The 24,282-nt window shown below is 45.2% G+C and overlaps 1 long non-coding RNA gene across 1 annotated transcript; it reads right to left on the bottom strand.

Annotated features, from left to right (window-relative positions):
* Positions 1-1,941: 1,941 nt before the first annotated feature.
* On the bottom strand, positions 1,942-22,354 carry LOC144693504 (uncharacterized). Its single transcript, XR_013579554.1, has 2 exons — positions 22,320-22,354; positions 1,942-2,282 (listed from the first exon to the last, which is right to left on the bottom strand). It is a non-coding gene; the product is annotated as an uncharacterized LOC144693504 (long non-coding RNA).
* Positions 22,355-24,282: the final 1,928 nt, after the last annotated feature.

The raw sequence follows: 24,282 nt of genomic DNA, 5'->3' as shown, positions 1-24,282 counted from the left end.
TCTCAAGAGGGTGAGGGCTGAGCAGGCAGTCTCCAGAGGAGATGAGGCTAAATAGAGATGTGAGGATCTATGTGAGGGAGTGAGCGGTGATGTCCCTTAACCTGGCAGTGAGTGAGATGAATATGTGATGGGCATGTGAGTGTGTGAGCTTAGAGTGATGGGATGGTTGTCTTATCCTGGCAGCACAGGTGAGATCATTCATCCTCTTTCTGCACTGGATGGCAAACCTTTTTTATGCAGCGTTGGCACTGACCACCACTGCCACAGCCACCCAAGTCGGAGTGGTGACACTGATGGGCCTCCTGCATCCAGAGTGGGAATAGAAGACATCACGGTGGGCTCTGACAGTGTCCAGACGGCATCCCAGGGATGCGTCACTGAATCGGGGGGCTGCTGTCTTCTTGCCTTTTGGGGCCATGTCTTCTGTGCAGCAGCCCTGGGCTGGAAATACTGAGCCACGTGTGCGCAGCTGCACCTTACACATGGTGCCTGGTGTGAGGAAGCGACGAGGTGAGGGTGTGGCAGGCAAATCAGAAGCCTCCTGCCAGCGAAACAGCCTGTTTCTTGGGAACGCATGATTAATGAGGCGGGATTGGGATGATACAGCCATTGCGGCCAGTGGGTAAAACCTTCTTTTTCCCACCCGCTACCCCACTTAGTGTAAATCTGGAACAATTCCACCCCAAGTATCAAGCATACATTCCATTGCTCGCCAGAATAAAAAATGGCAGTAAAAAATTAACAGTCCAAGTGAAAGGAAGGAAGAAAGCAGCACTATCAGAGAAAGAGCCTAATTCTTGAAAAGCAAGTCCCCTTAGTGTCCTCACAGAAGGAAATTAAGAAATGGGCCTGTTCACCTCCCATCTGACCTTTTTTCCCAATTATTTTAAAGCTGTGTCCTCTGGTTACCAATCCCCCTGCCGGTGAAAGTTGTTTCTCCTTATTTACTCTAACAAAACCCTTCAGAATTTTGAACACTTCTATTAAATCTCCCCTTAATCCTCTCTGTCCTCAGGAAACAATCAGAGCTTCCCCAGTTACTCCACATAGCTGAAGCACCGTATCACTGGCGATAATCCTACTGCTCCTCTACTTCTAATCTACTCCTCTGCACACGCTGTAAGGCCTTGGCACATCTAAAGTATGGTATTGGAGCAGAACAAGGAGGATGAAAGTAAAGAGATTCCATTGCTGCACTTGAAGGCATTGGTCCTGCAGATCTGGTCACCAGCTCATAGGGAGGTGATCATTGTCCTGAATGAAAACTGGGTGAGCAGCTATTTTTAATAAAATTGCATCTCCACAACTGAGTTACCTGCAAGAGTGGGCATTGGGAATTTTCTTGCACCTCCAAGGCACTCTTATAATTAAGGATCGGCAATTGTGTGGCTTTGTGCCTGACTTTCCAATTCACACTCTCAGCCGATAATACTTTTCAACTGAGGGCCCGAGGGATGAGAAGTAACAACTTCATAAAGTTTCACCTTTGATTCCAAATAGCAACAACTTAAGCTGGGGGGAAAGGTTCAAGAATTGCGTCACGCATTTACCACTCGGCCATCGCATGTCCTGTGGACAAGATACACAATGCTTGACTGAGAGAGGCACATTATATGGGAGCCATTCCCCGTGTGTACTGGATATGTACTGTAGCTGACATGGAGACACACATGGGCTGTATAGGAGAGGAGTGAGCTACACATTATGGGACACACACAGGCCTTCCCGGGACAGACGAGAGGAAAATGTCACCCCTGTTTTCCTCTGAGTCCTGTCTGACGCATTGACATCCTATTGAAGGCGGTTTTTACAAAAGCAGCACTGTGATTGAGGTACTGAGCTGTTTATAATTGTGTTTGGAAGCCTGAAGCAGGGAAATACAGAACACAACACAGTAATAAGGGGTTGCTAAGATACCGGTAAACATACAGGCACATCCACTTGGGGCAGAATACATGCTACTTTAATTGCATGTTATCAGGCCTTCATTAAGTCGCCATAGCAATGACGGCTTTTCTTTCTGTAGTTGTTAAGTGAGTGATGTTCATTCTGGAAATGGTTCCATCCACTGTCAATGTCAAACATTCCAAGGCCAAGCCGACTTTAAGGCTGCTAACCCTGGCTATGTTCCTGGAAGTTTCATCACATGACCTCCTGCTCCAGCCCCCTCTGCTATCACCATTGGTCGCCCAACCTGTTCATCCCTGTGCTGTCCAGCCTTCCATCAGAAATTAGCATTTGATTCCTGGAGACTCCAGGACAATCTGGGATGGATTGCAACCCTGCATGGATAGATAAAAGGTAAAGGTCACGGCACACCCTGCATAAAAAACAACAGGGCCAGATTTTCGCTACTGAGGCAAGTAGTTGGAGTCGGTCGGGAAGTTTGCCAACTCGGCAGACCCACCTCAGTTTAAAGGGCCCCATTAGACCCAATTTTGCTTCAGTAAGGAGGAGGTGGGATAAAGTAGAAACATAGAAACTAGGAGCAGGAGAAGGCCATTCGGCCCTTCGAGTCTGCTCCGCCATTCAATATGATCGTGGCTGATCCTCTATCTCAACCCCATATTCCTGCTTTCTCTCCATACCCCTTGATGGCCCTGATATCCAAAAATTTATCAATTTCTTTCTTGAATACATTCAGTGACCCAGCCTCCACAGCCTTCTGTGGTAGAGAATTCCACAGGTTGACCACCCTCTGAGTGAAGAAATCTTTCCTCATCTCTGTCCTAAATGGCCTGCCCCATATCCTGAGACTGTGGCCCCTGGTCCTAGACTCCCCAACCATGGGAAACATCCTCGCTACATCTGTCTAGCCCTGTTAGAATTTTATACATTTCAATCAGATCCCCTCTCATTCTTCTAAACTCTATAAACTCTAGTGAATACAGGCCCAGTCGAACCAATCCCTCCTCATATGACAGTCCTGCCAACCCCGGTATCAGCCTAGTGAATCTTTGCTGCACTCCCTCTATGGCAAGTATATCCTTTCTTAGGTAGGGAGACCAAAACTGCACACAGTACTCCAGGTGTGGTCTCACCAAGGCCCTGTATAACTGCAATAAGACATCCCTACTTCTGAACTCAAATCCTCTTGCAATGAAGGCCAACATACCATTTACCTTCCTAATTGCTTGTTGCACCTGCCTATTTACTTTCACTGATTGGTGTACAAGGACACCCTTTGTACATCCACACTTCCCAATATATCACCATTTAAATAATACTCTGCCTTTCTGTTTTTCACACTGAAGCGTATAATTTCACATTTATCCATGTTATACTGTATCTGCCATGTGTTTGCCCATACACACAACTTGCCTAAATCTCCCTGGAGCCTCCTTGCATCCTCCTCACAACTCACAACCCCGCCTGCCAGTTTTGCGTCATCAGCAAACTTGGAAATATTGCATTTGGTTCCCTCATCCAAGTCATTTATATATATCATGAATAGCTGGGGCCCAAGCACTGATCCCTGCGGTACATCACTAATCACTACCCACCACCCGGAAAAAGACCCATTTATTTCCATTCTCTGTTTCCAGTCTGTCAACCAATTCTCAATCCATGCCAGTATATTACTCCCAATCCCATGTGCTTTAATTTTGCCCACTAGCCTCTTATGTGAGACCTTATCAAAAACCTTCTTGCAATCCAAATACACCACATCCACTGGTTCTCCCTTATCTATTCTATTAGTTACATCCTCAAAAAACTCCATTGGATTAGTTAGGCATAATTTCCCTTTCATAAACCCGTGCTGACTTTATCTAATCCTGTTAATGCTTTCCAAGTGTTCTGTTACCACACCTATTATAATAGATTCTAGCATTTTCCCCATTACTGTTGTTAGACTAACTGGTCTGTAATTCTCTGTTTTTTCTCTCCCTCCTTTTTTAAATAGTGGGGCTGCATTTGCCATCCTCCAATCTGTAGGAACTGCTCCAGAGTCGATAGAATTTTGGAAGATAACACCAATGCATCCTATATTTCCAGGGCCACTACCTTTAGTACTCTGGGGTGTAGATTATCAGGCCCTGGGGATTTTTCAGCTTTTAACACTATTAATTTCTCTAGCGCCATTGTTTATTAATGCTGATTTTCTTCAACTCCTCCCTCTCATTGGACCCTTGGTTCCCTAACATATCTGGGAAATTATTTGTGTCCTCTTTTGTGAAGACAAAACCAAAATATATGTTCAATTCTTCAGCCATTTCTTTGTTCCCCATTATAATTTCCCCCGTTTCTGACTGTAAGAGACCTACATTTGTCTTCGCTAATCTTTTTCTGTTCACATATTTATAGAAGCTTTTACAGTCAGTTTTTATGTTCCTTGCAAGTTTACCCTCATACTCCATTTTCCCCTTCTTGATCAATCTTTTTGTCCACTTTTGCTGAATTCTAAACTGCTCCCAATCCTCAGACTTGCTGCTTTTTCTGGCAATTTTATATGTCTCCTCTCTGGATCTAATACTATCCCTAATTTCTTTTGTAAGCCATGGTTGAGCCACCTTTCCTGTTTTATTAATGCGCCAGACAGGAATGAATAATTGTTGTATGCATACATTCCTTAAATATTAGCCATTGCCTATCCACCGTCAACCCTTTTAGTGAGGTTCCCCAATCCATCATTGACAACTTGCACTTCATACCCTCCTAGTTCACTTCATTTAGATTCAGGGCCCTAGTTTCAGATTTAACTTCTTCATTCTCCATCCTAATGAACAATTCTATCATTTTATGGTCGTTCTTCCCCAAGGGGAACAAGATTGTTAATTAATCCTTTCTCATTGCACAATACCCAGTCTAGGATAGCCTGCTGTCTAGTTGGTTCCTCAACATATTGGTCTAAAAAATCATGTACAAACTCCAGGAACTCCTCCCCTGCAGTATTATTGCTAGTTTAGTTTGTCCAATCTATATGTAGATTAAAGTCACCCATGATTACTGTTGCACCCTTATTGCATGTGTCTCTAATTTCCTGTTTAATGTCTTTCCTTATATCTCCATTATTGTTTGGGAGCCTTTTGACAACCCTCACCAACATTTCCTGCCCCTTGGTGTTTCTTATCTCCACCCAAACAGATTCCACATCATAATTCTCTGAACCAATATCCTTCCTCACTATTGAGTTGATTTCCTCCTTCACTAACAATGCTACCCCAGCTCCTTTCCCTATTTGTCTGTCCTTCCTAAATATTGAATACCCCTGGATGTTCTGTTCCTATCTTTGGTCACCCTGTCTCTGTAATTGCAACTATATCATAACCTATATCATAACATAAATATTTATTTATGCTGTTAATTCACCTACCTTATTGCGAATTCTCTGCGCATTAAGACACAACGCCCTTAGACTTGTCTTTTTAATCTTGCTAGTCACCTTAGCTTTATTTTGCACTATGACCCCATTTGTTTTTCGCCCTTTTTTTTTCTGCCTTCCACTTTTGCATCTTACTTTTCTGTCTTTTGTTTCTATCTTTGTTCCCCCCTCCTCCATCTCCCTGCTCAGGTTCCCATCCCCCTGCCATTTTAGTTTAAACCATCCCCGACCGGACTAGCAAACAGCCCTCCCCCACCCCCCCACCGAGGACATTGGTCCCGGTCCTGCCCAGCTGCAACCCGTCCTGTTTGTACTGGTCACCTTCCCCAGAACCAGCCCCCGTGTCCCAGGAATCTGAATCCCTCCCCCGCACCATTTCTTCAGCCACATATTCATCTGATATATCCTGTTACTTCTACTCTCGCTAGCATGTGGCACTGGTAGTAATTCTGAGATTACTACCTTTGGGGTACTACTTTTTAATTTACATCCTAACTCCCTATATTCAGCTTGTAGGACCTCATCCCTTTTTTTACCTATGTCGTTGGTACCAATATGTACCACGACCACTGGCTGTTCACCCTCCCCCTTCAGAATGCCCTGCAGCCTCTCCGAGACATCCTTGACCCTGGCACCAGGGAGGCCACATACCGTCCTGGAGTCTCTTTTGCGGCCGCAGAAATCCCTGTCTGCTTCCCTTACTATTGAATCCCCTATCGCTGTAGCCCTTCCACTCTTCTTCCTCCCCTCTGGTGCAGCAGAGCCACCCGTGGTGCCATGGACTTGGCTCCTGCTGCTCTCCCCTGAGAAGTCGTCTCCCCCAACAGTATCCAAAATGGTATAACTGTTAGAGAGGGGGACGGCCACAGGGGACTCCTGTACTAGCTGCCTTCCTCTACTCTGCCTGGCGGTTACCCATCCCCTTCCTGCCTGTTCAGTGTTTACCTGCGGTGTGACCACCTCACTGAATGTGCTGTCCGCGATAATCTCAGCATCGCAGATGCTCCACAGTGAATCTACCTGCAGCTCCAGCTGTGAAATGCGGTTAGCTAGTAGCTGCAGCTGGATGCACTTCCTGCACACATAGGCGCCAGGGACACTGGAGTGTCCATGACTTCCCACATAGCGCAGGAGGAGCATATTGCAGGTGCGAGCTCTGCTGCCATAACTTCCTTTTAGATTAAGCTCGTTAGTTACTCCCTTTAAAGAATACTAATTACTCCAGGGGCCTTATTCCACTCCAAACACTCCCACTACTGACCAAAGTCCTCCCCTTATTTTGTTTAAGCTAATGGACTGCAGCAGTTTAACTAGTAGAAAAAGTAGAAGTACTCACCTGACCCTACTTACCAATCAGCTGCCTCCCCTGCATCACGACACTTTTTGAATCATGACATCCTCATGCCGCTTTCCGCCCCAAGTCCAGCTCCCATTCTTATTAAATCTCCGCTCTGACTCTGAGCTCCCGCTCCTTTTAAATCTTACCAAGGCCGCCGCTTCTCTTGCACTGCCTCCCGGTACTGCTCTGGGGGACCACCAGCTATTTTATCTGCTCCCTCCTCTCGCGCTCCTTTTGAACTCTTGGCTCCTCTCGCACTCCATTTCAACTCTCGGCTCCTCTTGCGCTCCTGCTGAACTCCTGGCTCCTCTCACACTCCTATTGAACTCCTGGCTCCTCTCGCATTCCTGTTGAACTCCCGGCTACTCTCGCGCTCCTGTTGAACTCCCAGCTACTCTCGCTTGCTCCCTTTCAACTCCCAGCTCCTCTCGCACTCCTTTTCTGGGCCCATTGACCCAGAAACAAATCATAGGCAGCCACAGGGTAGGCAATGTCAAGGCGTGCTGGTTACAAGGCCCAACTTAGTTCTCTGGGACTTTGACCCAATTGTTTTAGAAGCTTTTAAGCCCTCTAGTCCTCACCCCTCACAACCCCTCACCCCCCACCCACTTCCCATGCCCCCTCATACCCCCATGTCACTTCCGTGACTAATCATGACACCATCATTCCCTATACTCCCTCACACTCCCTTACCACCTCCATGCCAACTCATACCACCCACCCCCCATATCCCGATGCCACCTTTATAGCCACTCACCCAGGATCCACCATAATCAGACCTTAAGAGCCATGTGGAGATGAAAAATATCAATTTCTAACAATCTAATACTGCTCTCACCCATACAAACTTGATGGTGATAAAGCTCACATGAAACCCATTCAAAGTTTTTAAACCTCCTCAAGTAGTTATTCTCGTATAAAAATAAACACCTTTCCAGACCCCACATCAAAGACAGCTAATCCTTTAATAGTCACTTTAAACTGTCAATCAAACTGTGAACTCAGATCCCCTCCTGCTGAGATAATGGTAGCTTTTGAAACTCAGCCAAGTATTCAAGGTTGCATAACAATAGCCCTTGGAAAACAAAGACTATTGAAACTGCATGAACAGATGATAATTTTTTTTCTAACCTACATCAGATGGCCTGCCAATCAAAGCACTCAAGCAGAATTCTTTGTTTCAACTCTCACTGTTTTCTTACATGTTTAATGAGCAGGGGATTTAAAGAACTTCACACTTAAACGGTCCTTATTCAGCCTTCAAGAGTGTTTACACCTACTCTTTAAATTTGTGACTCCCACACTGCTGGTTAAGGCCCTTGGAGCAGTCAAAATAGGCTCTGTTTGAACTCAGCACTAAGTCCAAATGGTCTTGGTGCATTTGGGTTTCCCTCTCGTGTATTTCACGTCCCGCCCCCTAACTCCTACCAGCAAAAATTGGATCTATTAGAAATGGGGGCTGGACTTTCACATCCGGGTACCACTCGCCATTTTTAATTGTCTCCAGAATCAACCTGACTCTATGAAAATCTGGCCCTTAATCTCAGCCTCAGAAGAGCAACTCTCACCATATCAACACCAGCATTCCTGGTTCTGATCATCCTTGTGATCTCTCTAACTTAGGTTGTCAGGTAGAGACAAATTTTGGACAGTTTTTCTATTGTCTATTTAATTAGAACTTGAATCGGTTGGAGATTAAAGAGGTTAAGAGATTGAGGTCCATTAAACCAGTGAGAAAAAGTAAAGTTTAATTTCCTCTGGTTAATCTGGCTGAAGGTGAAAGGGCATTACTATACAGCATCTGTGAGGAAAACATTCTCTCTCCTCTCTCTCTCTCTCTCTCAGTTTTTTTTTGTTCTTTTTCCACACGCTGTCTTTTTCAGTTGCTGGATCTGAAGCCAAGTCCTGGAGGGGAATGATCCTCAATTTTGTATATGTTTATCCCCATATCATGCCCATTGTCTGGTCAGGAGGGAGGTGTCAAGAGCCATGGACCTTTTTTACATCACATTTGTAGTTCTTAGCTCTCTATGAAGATTTGAGGACAAAATCTACAGGTGACAGTCTCATGCAGTACTGAGGGAGTGCTGCACTGTTGGAGGTGCCATCTTTGAAATGAAACATTGGACCAAGCCTGCCTGCCTTCTCAGGTGGACGGAAAATATTCCAGGGCACTATTTCAAAGAACAGCAGGGGAGTTCTCCCTGATGTCCTGTTCAATATTTATCCCTTAACCAATATGGCAAAAAAGATGATCTAGTTATCATCACATTGCTGTTTGCAAGGAGCTTGCTGTGCACAAATTGGCTAACTTGTTTTCTACATGACAACACTGATAACATTTGAAAAAAGGTATTTAATTGTCTGTAAAACACGTTAGGACATCCTGAGGTCATGAAGGGCCCTGTATGAATGGAGCTTTCTTTGAAGCACATCAAGTGAGATTTTGTTTTATCAAGAAACCCTGGTGCTATTCCAAGGGCAAAGGCCCAGGACACTGAAGTAAGAAGAGAGGGGGAGAAAAAGTCAGGGGAAATCAGGAAGTAAAAAAACTGACAGTTTTATGCTTTAAGAGGAGCAAAAGGCCAAGGGAGGGAAGCAGTCCACAGTTTGGAGAGATTCTGAGGAAAGAATGGCTCTCACACAGGTGATCATGCAATTAGAAAAATCTTGATTTCAACACAGTAGAAGGCAGGACGAGTGTTGCTTACCAGGAACATGAGAGGAAGGTTCAGAGGAGGGCTGAGTGTAATGGCGTGAATAAAAGGGGTGGAGACAAGAAAGTATTCAAGTGGAGATAGAGTAGAGAGCTGGTGGTGGAAGTTCACCTATTAGCTTTTCCTTGCATCCTGTGTGGGTAGTGAGAGGGATGCATGCAGAGCATCCCAGGTGTGGGAGTGTTCGGCTGTCTTGCGTGGACCTCCCTCAGTCATTTTGTCCCATAGGAATTTATGATCTGAATGATATGGAAGGGACCTGAAAGATTGCAGTTATGCAACACTTCACCTTGTTCTGGACTCTCTTGACCAATGATATAACCTCCTTGCTGGGGTGTTTTGCAATTCCGTTGGCGGAGACGACTTCTTGTGCTTTGCCCATGAGCTATGCCATTGGTTTCACCCGTGCTGAAGGGCTAGTCGTTACTTGGCTGGATTTTCATCCTTCTCTCCGGAATCACAGCTGTTGCGGATTACACAGTGTGCTCTTAACCACATCCGTGTAGTAGGGATATCTTTAACGCAGAAGAATCCAGTGAAATTCTTGATAGATTACAGAGCTTCCTTCCCAAGTGTGATTCATAGCTTGGCCTGTTGCAGTTCCACTATCCTTAGCCCCTTGTCTCCCTCCCCAAGGAGACCGTGGTTAATCTAAGTGTACGCCAGCCATCCTCTATAGAAAGCAGATTGATGGTGTCATGTCGTTGTGCTAAACCTGAGTGAAAGCAGCTGCTTCACTTGATCTTATTCAGAAAGAACTCAACTGACCCCAATGCCTACAGGAAGCAATGAAGCTTTATGAAAGCAATGTTTTACAAATAAAAAGTTTGACAAATTCATTGCCTTCCCCCAGTCCATTCTCTTTTATTTGCTGCTTCTCTTCCTAAGGTTCCGGCTCCATGTTAAGTTGAGATCCATGGATCCTGCAGCATGTTACCCAAGATCGCATTGTTCAGACACAAGCCCTTTGTATTACTGATAGCCTCCCAGCTGAGCCCTAATCTGTCTTTACCCAGTATCCATACACACACGTCTTCCTATTGGACTCACTGGAATCAGGAAGTCCAACTGGCATTTTAATCCCTAGGTCAGAAATGTTGGCACTAAGTGTAGCACCGCCTTTACCCCCTCCCTTCCCCTCCCCACCCCCATTCACCTCCCATCTCCCTCCTCCTTCCCCTCGCGTATTGGATGAGCAATGTCAGGAGCAAGAGTAGCCAGTTGGAGGTCATGTGAAAAATCCTCCAGGTTCAGGCAGAGTTGGCAATCTATGGCTCATAAGTAGCCCTGGGTAGTGATAGGTGTAGTTTGGCTACACTTTCCGGTTCAGAGGGTGGTCAGGGAGGACATTATAGTCTAACCAGATCCTCTCCTCACCAGATGCTTGAACTCAGGCATTTTCCAGCAGGGATTCACTGCATGGTGACCAAGATTATGGGTATGAAATAGTAGTGGTTATGTTACCAGGCTAGCAATCCCAAGAATGCGAGTTCAAATCCCACTATGGCAGTTTGCAAATATTGTTGTTAACAAAATAGTTTTGGAAATATAAAGAGATGCTGTGTCAGTAAAAGTGACCATAAAACTGTCAGACTATTGTTATTGGTCATTAAAGTAAGGAAACCTGCCATCTTTATCCGGTTTGGTTTATATGTGACTCCAGTCCCACACCAACTCTGCCTTCTTAAGTGCCCTTGCAAACCATTTGGTTGATTCAATCCAGTAAGCATGCCATTACTTTCACAGAGCAATCAGGGATGGGAAATAAATGCAAACTTTCCCAAAGACACCCTTTGAATTGTTTTTATTTAAAAAAGGAGCTTGATTTCCAAATGATCCTTTTCCACCATTTGCCAGCCCGAGGGCACTGAGCCCAACTACAGCGGCCCCAACCACCATTGACAAAGCAAAGCTTAGTTAACTCAGCACTGACCAGAGGTCAAACGTGGGGGTTGCCCTGGTGTGTATGACTCCATAAAGACCCATTAGAGTAACTTCAGTCTTCTTAAGAATTGCTTCAATTCACTCCCTGTATTGAGCTGGAGAGAAGGCATCTTTGTGAGGCATGTCTGTTTTGATATGCTTTTGGTTTTTTATGGTTTATTTTTCTTTCCTGAGCCTCTGAGGGCATGCCAGATTTGAGGTTGCCTTACACATGCCTGGGCAGTGAGGTTCCTCAGAAACTCAGGCTTCACGTGAAATCAAAACATACCAGAGATAACTGATTCCCTCGAATATTGAATATAGGAGGTTAAGGGGGGATCTAATTGAGGTGTCTAAGTTGATTAGATGATAGGGTACTCAGCGAATAAACAATTTAACCCAGTAGGGGAGTGTAGGATTAGGGGGCATACCTTTAAAATTAGAGTCAGGCCTAGAGGGCTGATGTCAGGAAGCACTTCTTCACAAAGAGGGTAGTGCAAATCTGGAACCCTGTCCCCCAGAAAGCCATTGCAGCTGGGAGTCAACTGAAAATTATAAAATGGAAATTGCTGAGTTTTTTTTATTGGGAAATATCTTTAAAGGTTACAAAACCAAGGCAGGTATCAGTAAGACCAAGATCCGCCATGATCTTGCTGAATGGTGGAGCAGGCTCAAAGGGCTGAATGGCTTCTTTCTGATCCGATGTTCCTATGATGTTCCTGTGAAGCATCTATGAACGTTTTACTAAGTTAAAGATGTTACATAATGTGTGCTGCTGTTGTTGCATGATGTGGAGGGTTAAACAGAATGTTGCCTGTTGTAGAATTTAATATAAAGTGGTATGGAGTGTCATATAGTGTTCAACAGTCTGGTATAGGGCTGAATTTCCCCCAAGGAGGCAGGAAACATGAGGTCAGAACTATTTTCAGGTCCTCACATTGCTTCCGGTGGGAAAATGATTAAAGTCAAGGTTTTGCCATGGTGAGCCCTTAGTTGGCACTGAGACAGGTTTCCTGTCCAACTAAAGATGAAGGGTGGGCTCTCAAAGCTGGAGAGTCAATCAGAGGCCTCCCAGTTTCAGAGGAGTTTCCAGCTGCAACAGGTAAGTAACTGGGAGGGTGTTTCAACAAGAAGATGCTTTTTTTAAAAAAAAAACTTTAATTACTTCAATGAAAAAAACACCAAAAGCAGCCAGACTACTATTGTTTTGTTGTTGGAGCATGTTGTATATTTTATATCTCGGAGCTATGCAGAGGTGACACTAATTTCTGTGTGTAACAGGTTTCATTCACGATGCTTTTAAAATGTCTGCTCCATGCTTACAGCTCTAGCTTCCAGAACTTCTACAGTTTGTTTACCTTTCTTCTGGACACCCAGGCTTAACGAATCAAGCACAGTGAGCATCAATAGTAAACAGACTCACATAATCAAACAAAGAACAGTTGAACACTACAGGGAGGAGCTTCTCTACAGGGCAGCTTTTGGCTATACCCACACCCAGACAGACTGACAGGGCCTGTCAGGAGCACTGGCACACCAGCCTGCCGTTGATTGTTTGCCTCCAGCAATTGATGTGATCCTCACCCAACCCCCATCACATTGGGAAACTGGAAGCTGACTTAATCCTTGCTCGATCAACAAGGCTTTTAAACAGCCTAATTGCCTGCCAGCTTTTGGGGTGGGTGGCTTTCCCAGGCTCCAAACCCCTGTCAGCCCTTGGGAATAGAATCAGGAAGCTGGCACACTGGCCGGCCTTGTAATTTTCAGCTCCATCTTCCTCTATTCCCAATATTGGCAGGGCCCAAAAATTCAGCCCATAGAGTCTGCTGCAGAACAGTTTGATATAGAATGCCATGTATCAAGATCTGCCCATTGGAACTGATTCTACTGATCCATATACATCCTGTTTAGATTCTGATATCTAGTGTTATTCATTATAAGATTGTATTTTTGGATCTGATATACCAGATGTATTGATATGGAACCTGATAATGGAATATAATATAAAGCTCTGTTAGTGTTCTGATTAATGACTTCAAACAACTTGCATCAGTATTTTACAGAATATGCTGAAGGAGATGACTGAGTTTGGTATTTGGGGAGTTAGAAGTGATTTGGATTTAAGAAGAGAATGGAGCAAATATCAGTCCCCACCTCTCGCACCACCCCCCTCGCCCCCAACGCCCACTGCCCAGAAAGAGAATCAGCTACAGGTTACTGTGAAAACCCTGCTTCAACTCTGAGCTGTTCACAAGGAGCCCTACAACAGATAAGACCGCTTTTCTTCCAACTATATCAACATCATGGTACTAATGTACTTCCATTCCACAATCCTCCCTGCTTTGGACATGCAACACCCCTGAGGTCACAGCCTTGAGGAATGTTGACACGGCCGATATATTGCAAACAGATGAGTCACACTGTGAGGTTGGGAAGGACACAACTGTGTGACTCAAAGTGTTAGCCACAAACTGTTACTAGGGCACAGGATAAAAGAGGATGTTACGCTCATTTTCTGTTTCTCTGTCTCTTCATTTCTACTTTGGACTTTCCCCAGTCTGCTCGACTTCAGTCAGAACTGGCGATCTTCAACAGGCACGGTCATCTGATTTAAAGCATCATACAGAAGAGCTTGTAAATACCTGGGCTCAATGTGTGTCATCGAGTCCTTTGCAGTATCAATGCCTCAGCAATGGGAGGCAGACACTCAACCTTTTCCTTTTCTCTCCTGATGTTTGCAGGTCACAAGGGCTCTGTCATTCAGTCCTCAGTCTGAGTGGTCATTTATCCTGCAAGAGCTTTGAGAAAGATGGTAGTGGCCTCTTTAGCCTCCAGGTGAAACCACAGCCATCGTTCAACAGGTTTATTATGCAATGATAGTGAGAACTAATCTAGATTTAGAAAAACCCCTTTGCCACTTGACAAATTCTATTATAAATCAACAAAATGTCTGCCTACATTTTCACAGTCAATGAGAAAAACTACAGGAAATGGGCAGCAGGTGCAAGAACAAAGATTTAAACTCAGGGCTATTGAGGGCATTGGAACATAGGAAAAGGAGTCGACCATTTACCCCTTGAACCAGTTCCATCATTCACTAAGATCATGGTAGATCTGTTATCCAACTCCATATACACATCTTTGCCTCATACCCCTTACTACCTTTGGTTAACAAAAATCTATCAATGCCAGATTTAAAATTAACAACTGTTCTGGCATCTGGCCTTTGCAGAAGAGCATTCCAAACTTCTATCACCCTTTGTGTGTGCAGGTGTTTTTCCTAATTTCACTCCTTAGATGTCTAGCTCTAACTTTTAGACTAGGCCTCCTAGACCTAGACTCCTCAACTGGCAGAAATTGTTTCCACCTATCTGTTCCCCTTAATAGAAAACTTCGATCAAATCACCCCTTAACCTTCTAAATTCAAAGGAATACAACCTCAGGTTAAGAATCTCTCCTCATAATTTGACCCTTGGAATCCAGGTATCATTCTGGTAAACCTCCGCTGAACCCCCTCCAATCAGGTTCAGCAGATTTGGCCTACCCTTTAAATCCTCTGAACTCTCTCTGATCAGCTGAAAATTTACACAGCGTTCAGTCACACTATCCTTAATTATAGCCTCTAAAAATTCCCTGACAGTAGACTTTAGGCTAACTAGTCTATAATTCCCTGGTTTTCCTCTCTCACCTTTCTTAAATAGTGGAGTGACAAGAGCAATTTTCCAATCTAAAGGAACAGTTCGCAAATCAAGAGAAAGATTATTGTTAGGGCACTTACAATGTTCTCAGCAACATCTTTTAGTACCCTGGGATGAAAACATCCAGTCCTGGGGATTTATCATTTTTTTGGTGCCATTTTTTTCTTCTTAACTGTTAATTTGTTTACATTAATTTTGGTGAGTCCCCTGATTCAGAATAGTTTCCTTGGGATTTCCAGCCTGCCAACCTCTTCCTCAACCGTAAATACTGATACAAAGGGTTGAATTTTCATTCAGTTGCAGTGGCAGGACTGGCCGGGCCTGCAATTTCCCGCCATAGTTCCACCTCCAGAAAAGTTACATGGAGGCAAGATCGGGAAAGCAGCGGTTGGCCTATTAGGTCAAATAAAAGGCCTATTGAGGCCACTTTGCACATCGACTGCAATTTTCCAGTCAGCACGAGACCAAATCACAGCTGACGGATAGAGGAAGCCTCCCAGCGACAGACCAGGCACATCAGTGCTCCATCCAGCTAGGAAACCTTGCCTCCATTCACCAGCCATAGTCGTCGGGCCACAGCTGCAGCCACTGGCCACCCAGTGGAGGGCCTGGCAGCTGCAGTCTATTTGGTTAGAGAAATTTGTAAAAGCTCTTCAGAGGGTGCCTCCATCTTGAGGAGTCCTCTCTTTCCCCTACCTACATCTGCAGCTCCCACCCGAGACGGTGAGGCTGTCATTCTCTCAGTGCTGGATGGCCTCCAATTGGCCCCTCCAATCTCGGGAGCCCAACCTTTGTCCTTAATTGGATGGACCTCACAGACACGACCACTTAAATGGCCGTCTCTTCAAAAATCACTCTCTGGGCTCTGGTGCCAGCATGTGTGGGCTCCCTACCCACATCCTCTCCCAAAGGTTGAGGGGTGTGGGGCGATTGGGACCCGTAACTGAAAATCCAGCCAAAAGTAATTATTGAACATGACCACCATTTCCTTATTTTCATTGACAATGTTACTATTATCAGTTTACAAGGGACCCGCATTGCACCTGACCACCCTGTTTTTCCAAATGTAATGGTAAAAGATGTCTGTATTGATTTTGATATCTCTTAGAAGTTTATTTCCATATCCCTTTTTCTAATATTTACGATTTTTTTTGTCACCCTTTGCTGTACTTTCTCATTTGGCAGGATTTGTGCCATTTTTTGCATTTTGTATGCTTTTTCTTTTATGTTTATGTTGTCTCTTATCTCTTTAGTATTCCATGCTGGGGAAGCAGAGAAGGCTGATTGGTATCACCTGACAAAGAAGACATAGCAACAGAGTTGTAAGAGATAAAAAGCAATTCTTGTACCATATTAGCTGAAACAAATTGACTGACCTCGTGGGAAACTTCAGCAGGACTTGAAAAGGGAAGGTAAGTTATTGTACATGGCTGAGGTGAGAGTGACTGCCCTGGACATCAAGGCCGCATTTGACTGAGTGTGGCATCAAGGAGCCCTAGCAAAACTGGCGTCAATGGGAATCAGGGGGTAAGCTCTCCGCTGGATAGAGTCATACTTAGCACAAAGGAAGATGGTTGTGGTTGTTGGAGCTCAATCATCTCAGCTCCAGGACATCACTGCAGGAGTTCCTCAGGACAGTGTCCTAGGTCCAACCATCTTCAGCTGCTTCATCCAATGACCTTCCTTCCATCATAAGGTCAGAAGTATGGATGTTTGCTGAGGATTGCACAATGTTCAGCACCATTCATGACTCCTCAGATACTGAAACAGTCCACGTCCAAATGCAGCAAGACCTGGACAAGATCCAGGCTCAGGCTGACAAGTGGCAAGTAACATATGCGTCACACAAGTGCCAGGGAATGACCATCTCCAACAAGAGAGAATCTAATCATCACCCCTTGACACTCAATGGCATTACCATTGCTGAAGCCCCGTCTAACGACATCCTGGGGGTTACCATTGACCAGAAACTGAACCAGACTAGCCACATATATATTGTGGCTTCAAGAGCAGGTCAAATGCAAGGAGTCCTGCGGCAAGTAACTCACCTCCTGACTCCCCAAAGCCTGTCCACCATCTAGAAGGCACAAGTCAGGAATGTGATGGAATACTGTCCACTTGCCTGGATGAGTGCAGCTCCAACAACACTCAAGAAGCTTTACACCACCGAGGACAAAGAAGCCCGCTTGATTGGTATCCCTTCCACAAACATTCACTCCCTCCTCCATGGTAACAGCAGTGTGTACCATCTACAAGATGCGCTTCAGGAACTCAATACGCCTCCTTAGACAGCACCTTCCAAACCCGCGGCCTCTACCATCTAGAAGGACAAGGGCAGCAGACACATGAGAACACCACCACCTGGAAGTTCCCCTCCAAGCCACTCACCATCCTGAATTGGAAATATATCGCTGTTGCTGGATGAAAATTCTGGAACCCCCTTGCTAACAGCACTGGGGTGTACCTACACCACATGGACTGCCGCGATCCAAAACGCAGCTCACCACCACCTTCTTAGGGGCAATTAGGGATGGGCAATAAATGCTGGACTAGCCAGCGATGCCCAAATCCCATAAATGAATTTAAAAAAACAAATTAGTCATGAAGGCCTAATTAAGATGTCCTCTGACAACATTGTCTAGAAGGTCACTTTCCAATGAGGTAACAGTTCATAACCATTCTGTTCCTGAGTAGACAATGGGATAATGACCAACAACAGGCCTGTTCCTGAGTAGACAATGGGATAATGACCAACAACAGGACTGTTCCTTAGTAGACAATGGGATAATGACCAACAACAGGCCTGTCCCTGAGTAGACAATGGGATAATGACCAACAACAGGCCTGTCCCTGAGTAGGCAATGGGATAATGACCAACAACAGGCCTGTCTCTGAGTAGACAATGGGATAATGACCAACAACAGCTCTGTTCCTGAGTAGACAATGGGATAATCGCCAACAACAGCTCTGTTCCTGAGTAGACAGTGGGATAATGACCAACAACAGCTCTGTTCTTTAGTAGGTAATGGACTGCAACAATAACAGAAATGCTGGAAATGCTCAGCAGATCAAACAGCATCAGTTCTCATAACTGGGTCTTCAACCTACAACGTTAACTCTGTTTCTTTCTCCAGAGATGCTGCCTGACCTGCTGAGTATTTCCAGCATTGTCTGTTTTAATTTCAGGTTTCCAGCATCTGCAGAATTTTGTTATGGTCTACAGCAGTTCTGTTCCTGTCAGTATCTTCATCGAACTGTTTTCACATGTGGCCAGAATGAGAAATTTCAGCAGGGATTTTCCACATCATTACGTAATTGTATCCCTCAGCTCTTTATTATCCAAGCATGAGAAGTACTAGTAAAGTCAGTGGGCCTGGTGGTGAGAGGTGGGGGGCAGATTTCTGGATGAGTGACCCTGATATGTGCCAGGTGCAGTGAGGCTGAAAATCCCAGTCTAATGAATCCATTAAAATCTTAAACATGCCTCCTGCCACCAGCAAACATTTAGCTTAATGGATTCCTGATCAAAAAGGGATTCCCCCTTTCTTGCAACCTGGTCATTTCATAAGCAAAGGCAACAGCTTCCATTTAAACCCCAGCAACATGAAGTCAAAGAAAACTTTGGGAACATTCTGTCTTTGGCACTGTTCTGTCTAATTAGTAGAAGAAGCCATTTAATGGGCCTTAATAACTCATGTTGGAACTTGCAGTAATTAGTACATGTGCTATAGTAGGGCATGTGAAACACAGCTTGTGCTGGAGCCTCATATGCTTTAACATTCCCTAACATTAATATTTAGTATTCCCAGGGAGGGATATCCAGGCTTCTTTTAGCAATAAGTGCAGCCCCGCTTTCCCTGTAGAGTAGCTTGAATATCGCTGCTGAATGAACTGATGTTTAATTTCCATGAACCAAGTAATCTTTCCATAATCCTTCTTCAGTGAATATTTATTTACACCAATTACATATTTTAACCAGAGTTATAGTTCAAATCACAACTCAGGTTGTTAAGAATCTGGGACGACTCAGGGCGTCACTGGGTCCACAAATCGGTAAGGGCGGTGCCCAAGAAGGGCTCGGGAACTATCTTTAAACCTGACGAGAAAGCTCAGCAAGAAGTGGAGCAGGAGGAGCAAAGAGAATTATTCCATTGACATTTACAGTGTCACACCAACATCAGGATCTCCACCAAGGCCACGGGAAATCATAAGCTGCTTCATGAGTGATATTTTCAAGTGCATGGTGCATGAGACTTTCGGGTCCTGGCCCACTCCAACAAGCACTATTCAGGCCACTCTGCACATGCTGCTGTCAAAGCCGGCGAAGCTGGTCAAGCAGGTCAAGCACAGTGAGTTGGAACAGATTGGCATCTCCCTGGCAATGTGAAAAATTGCCCAGATATGTCCTGTCCACAAAAAGCAGGACAAATCCAACCCGGCCAATTACCACCCTATCAGTTTACCCTCAATCATCAGCAAAATCATGGAAAGGGTTGTTGATAGCACAATCAAGCAGCACTTACACATCAATGACCTGCTCACTGATACTCAGTTTGGGTTCCAGCAGGGCCACTCAGCTCATTACAACCTTGGTCCAAACATGGACAATTTACACAAGAACAAGAGGTAGGAGCAAGAGACCATACGGCCTGTTGAGCTACCATTCAATATGATCATGGTGAACTCAAGTGGTAAGGTAAGAGTGACTGCTGTTGACATCAATGCAGGATTTGACCGAATGTAGTATCAAAGGGCACAAGCAAAATTGAAGTCAATGGGAATCAGGGGGAAAACTCTCTACTGGTTGGAGTCATACCTGGCACAAAGGAGGATGGTTGTGGTTGTTGGAGGCCAATCATCTCAGTTCCAGAGCATTGTTGCAGGACTTTGTCAGGGTAGTGTCCTAGGCCCAACCATCTTTAGCTGTGTCATTAATGACTTTCCCTACATCATAAGGTCCAAAGTGGGAATGTTTGCTAATGATTGCAGTGTGCAGTACCATTCACAACTCCTCAGATACTGAAGCAGTTTGTGTCCATATGAAGTAAGACACGGACAAGATTCAGCCTTAGTCTGATAAGTAGCAAGTAACATTTGCATCACACAAGTGCCAGGCAATGACCATCTCCAACAAAAGAGAATCTCACCATCTCCTCTTGACATTCAATGGCATTACCATCACTGAATCCCCCATTATCAACATCCTACAGGTTACCATTGACCAGAAACTTAAAAGCACCAGCCAGATAAATACTGTGGCTACAAGCAGAGGTGTAGTGCCAAATTCTGAGGTGCAGGAGCTTGAAGAAAATGTATTATCATTTCTAAATCTACCATTATGTGGTTTTCCTACATATTAATCATTTGAGTCTCCAAACATCAGTAAAACTATGCCTTTTAAGAGAAAAGTATTAGTGCCAGTAGGCATTTTATTTCAATCCATGTGGTATTTTGAATCCTGGGTTTTATAAATAAGAGTAGAGTACAAAAACAAGTAAATTATGAACCTTCACAAACACTGCTTCAGCCTCAATGGGAAGGATGTGAAGGTTTTAGTAAGGGTGCAGAAAAGATTTATGAGAATAGTTCTGAGGATGAGAAACTTCAGTTATGTGGATAGATTGGCGAAGTGGGGGTGTTCTCCTTGGAGAAGAGAAGGTTGGCAGGAGATTTGTTGGACATTTCAAAATCATGAGGGGTCTGGATAGAATAAATGGAGAGAAACTGTTCTCATCGGCAGAAGGTCGGGAACCCGAAGTTGATTAACAAAAGAACCAGAGGCAACATGAGGAAAAACTTCTTTATGCAACAAATGGTTTGGATCTGGAATGATCATGTGGTGGTGACCTATTCAACTGTGGTTTTCAGAAGGACACTGGATAATTATCTCAAGAGAAAAGATTTTACATGGCTACGGGGAAAAGGTGGAGAAGTGAAACTAGCTGAGTTGCTGTTGCAGAGAACTGACACAAAGGCAATATGCTGAAGGGCCTCCTGTGCTGTGAACTTTCTATGATTCTAGTATAGATACATTCAAGGAACTTGATAAATACACGAGGAAGAAAGAAGCTGAAGGTTACTCTGATCGTGTGATCAAGAAGAATCGGAGGAGGCTTGTATGGAACATAAACACCAACGAGATGAGGTGGGCCGAATGGCCTGATTCTGTGCTGTAAATTCCATGTAAAGCTGCTAGCAGGGAAGAGGAACACTATACTGTGTTTCACATCCTCAGGCCATCACAGCCAAGGACTTAATGTTCAGTAGGCAAACACAGCAGGGTGTTTGGAGATATTGATGCTGCTTTAGATCCCGGGAACCTTGGGCTTCAAAGACCTTGAAATGCCTGTTTATAAGAAAGCTGTGTGCAGAGTTTTGTAAGGTCTGTATTTCTTCACAGCCAGGGAGTTGTACAGGAGGGTTACTGATGTTGCTTCTGCTACATGTTGACTCAGAGACATTCAGCAACAGCAGTGTGAGACCCAGGACCCTGGGCCCAGCCGCCTCTTCACCACCTCTTAAGTTCCCCGGGCCCCAAATTCACAGCCACACCGCGAGCTCTAGACATTCGGGACAGCTCCAGCCTGAACTCAAACTCCAGGAACTCATGGCTTAACTTGCCCTTGTGCTCCACGTAATAAGGCACGTAGAATTCAGTAGACATCGGCCCCGCGCCAGCCACCTCGACACCACAAGTCATGCAGCCCTACATGGTTACAAGAGGGTTACCTTCCAGTTCTGACTGTTGCCATCAGTGAGCCAAATCCCTATGCATGTGTTACTCCTGGAAACAAGTGGCTTCAATATTGGAGGCAGTGAGGATTAAAGTCAGCACCAATTTTACAGATTGAAAATTCAGTCAGACAATTAATGGATTGGATTCCACTGAGAATCCCCGCAACCTCCCCCCTTCACCCCAACCCCCTCCAACCTCCTTCCCGCCCCTCCCCCCAACCTCCTCAACATCCCCACTCCCTTCCCCTCCCCCAAACGCCCCCCAAAAACCCCTCCCCTCCTTTCCCACCCCCCACATTTTCTACATTTCCTACATTTATAACAACAGTGGCTATACATTCAAATAACTTAATTGGCTGTCGAGTACTTCGGGACATCCTGCGAATGTGAACCGTGGTAATAGAAATGCAGTTTTTTTTATATGGAGGCAACCTCTGGTAAGGCCATAAAACCGAGGGAGGGAGAGTCTTGCTGCAGTCCAGCCCTAGTCGGACTCATGGACTCAGTGCTCTCACTCATGAAATGTGTGAAAACACAGGGATCTGTTCAATCTAACACAACAGGCAGGTTTTAACATTTCTTACCATAATTCTGCTGAGGGCGATGGAGAAGAAACTCTGAAAAGAGAAAAGGACGAGTTTACCAAATGGCAACAGATTAGAGAGATTTGATCACTGGCTACAAGAGCAGATCAGAGGCTGGGAATTCTGCGGCGAGTAACTCGCCTCCTGACTCCCCAAAGCCTGTCCAACATCTACAAGGCACAAGTCAGGAGTGTGATGAAATACATCCAGAACTGCCTGGATGAGTGCAGCTCCAACAACACTCAAGAAGCTCAGTACAATCCAGGACAAAGCAGCCTGCTTGATTGGCATCGTATCTGCAACCTTAAACATTCACTCCCCCCACCACCAATACACACTGTAGCAGTGTGTACCATCTACAAGATGCACTGCAGCAACTCAACAAGACTTCTCCGACAGCACCTTCCAAACCAGCGACCTTTATCGCCTAGAAGGACAAGGGCAGCAGATAGATGGGAACACCAACAACTGGAAGTTCCCCTCCAAGCCACTCACCATCCTGGCTTGGAAATATATCGCCATTCCTTCATGGTCACTGGGTCAAAATCCTGGAACTCCCTTCCTAACAGCACTGTGGGTGTACCTACAGCATATGGACTGCAGCAGTTCAAGAAGGCAGCTCATCACCACCTTCTCAAGGGCAAACAGTTACCCCTTGTTGATAGTATGTTGGTCCAGAAGCCATGTGGGATACCCACCACATTCTCTTGTTTATTCTGCAAAATACTAACACTACATGAGATAGGATCCTAGCACACTGAAGACGGTGATTCAGCACACCATGTCTATGCCGGCTCTTGGAAAGAGTTATCCAATTATTCCCATAGCCCTGCTCTTTTCCATCCTTGTAAAAATTTCTTCTTTTTAAGTATATCTAATTCCTTTTGAAAGTTGCTTTTGAATAGGCTTTCACTTTTTCTGGCAGTGCATTTCAGATCATAATAATTTACTCCATGGGCAGAATTTTCTGCCTGTCGGGCGGGCGGGCCCGACCCAATCTCCGGCGGGCGGGGAGCTGATCCCCGCCAGAGAAGCGGGCCCCGCCGCCATTTTAAGTGGGCAGGCCAATTAAGGCCCGCCCAGCGTGACGTCCGGCGGGAAGCGCTATGCGCTTCCTGTGCGGGCGGGGGGGGTGGGATTCCCCAAATGTGAGAGTGCGCTCTTTCGCACATGCGCATGAAAGAGCGCACATCTCCCTGAGGCTAAGTGCTGCCTCAGGGAGGTCGCTGACAGTTTTAAAAACGTTAACAATAGAAAAAAAAAAATCCTTAACATGTCCCCCTCATGTGACAATGTCATATAAGATGGGAAATGTTCATAAATTACAGATTAACTTTATTAAAATTTTTAACACCCTGCATGAAACCTCATCCCGCCGGTGGATGAGGTTTCATGTTTTTTCTATTGCCCGCCGGGGCTCCTGGCCTGCCCGCCAACCTTAAGGTTGGACGGGCAGGTCCTTTAATTGTTTTAATGATCCTGTCAATGGCCTCAATTGGACATTGACAGGTCAGCGGGCCCGGAGCTGATTTGGCTGTGCCCCCACCTTCCTGAAAATTTAAATGGGGCGCGGTGACATCGGGTGGAGGGGGGGGGGGGGTGTCATTTTACACGTCGGCAAGCAGGCCCCGCCCCCTACTCACCGACAGCAAAATTCTGCCCCATGAGATTGTTCTCAGTTCTCAAATTAACTTTTTTTATTTTTATTTATTCATCCATGGGACATGGGCTTCGTTGGCTGGGCCAGCATTTGTTGCCCATCCCCAGTTGCCCTTGAGAAGGTGGTGGTGAGCTGTCTTCTTGAGCTGCTGCAGATCCTGTGGTGTAGGTACACCCACAGTGCTGTTAGAAGGGAGATCCAGGATATTGACCCAGCGACAGTGAAGGAACGGCGATATATTTCCAAGTCAGGATGGTGAGTGACTTGGAGGGAACTTCCAGGTGGTGGTGTTCCCATCTATCT

Source organism: Cetorhinus maximus, chromosome 18 (assembly GCF_964194155.1).
Source record: "Cetorhinus maximus chromosome 18, sCetMax3.hap1.1, whole genome shotgun sequence".
NCBI classification, from domain to species: Eukaryota; Metazoa; Chordata; class Chondrichthyes; order Lamniformes; family Cetorhinidae; genus Cetorhinus; species Cetorhinus maximus.
The sequence above is the reverse complement of the archived record's forward strand: the minus strand, read 5'-3'. Positions and strand labels throughout refer to the sequence as shown.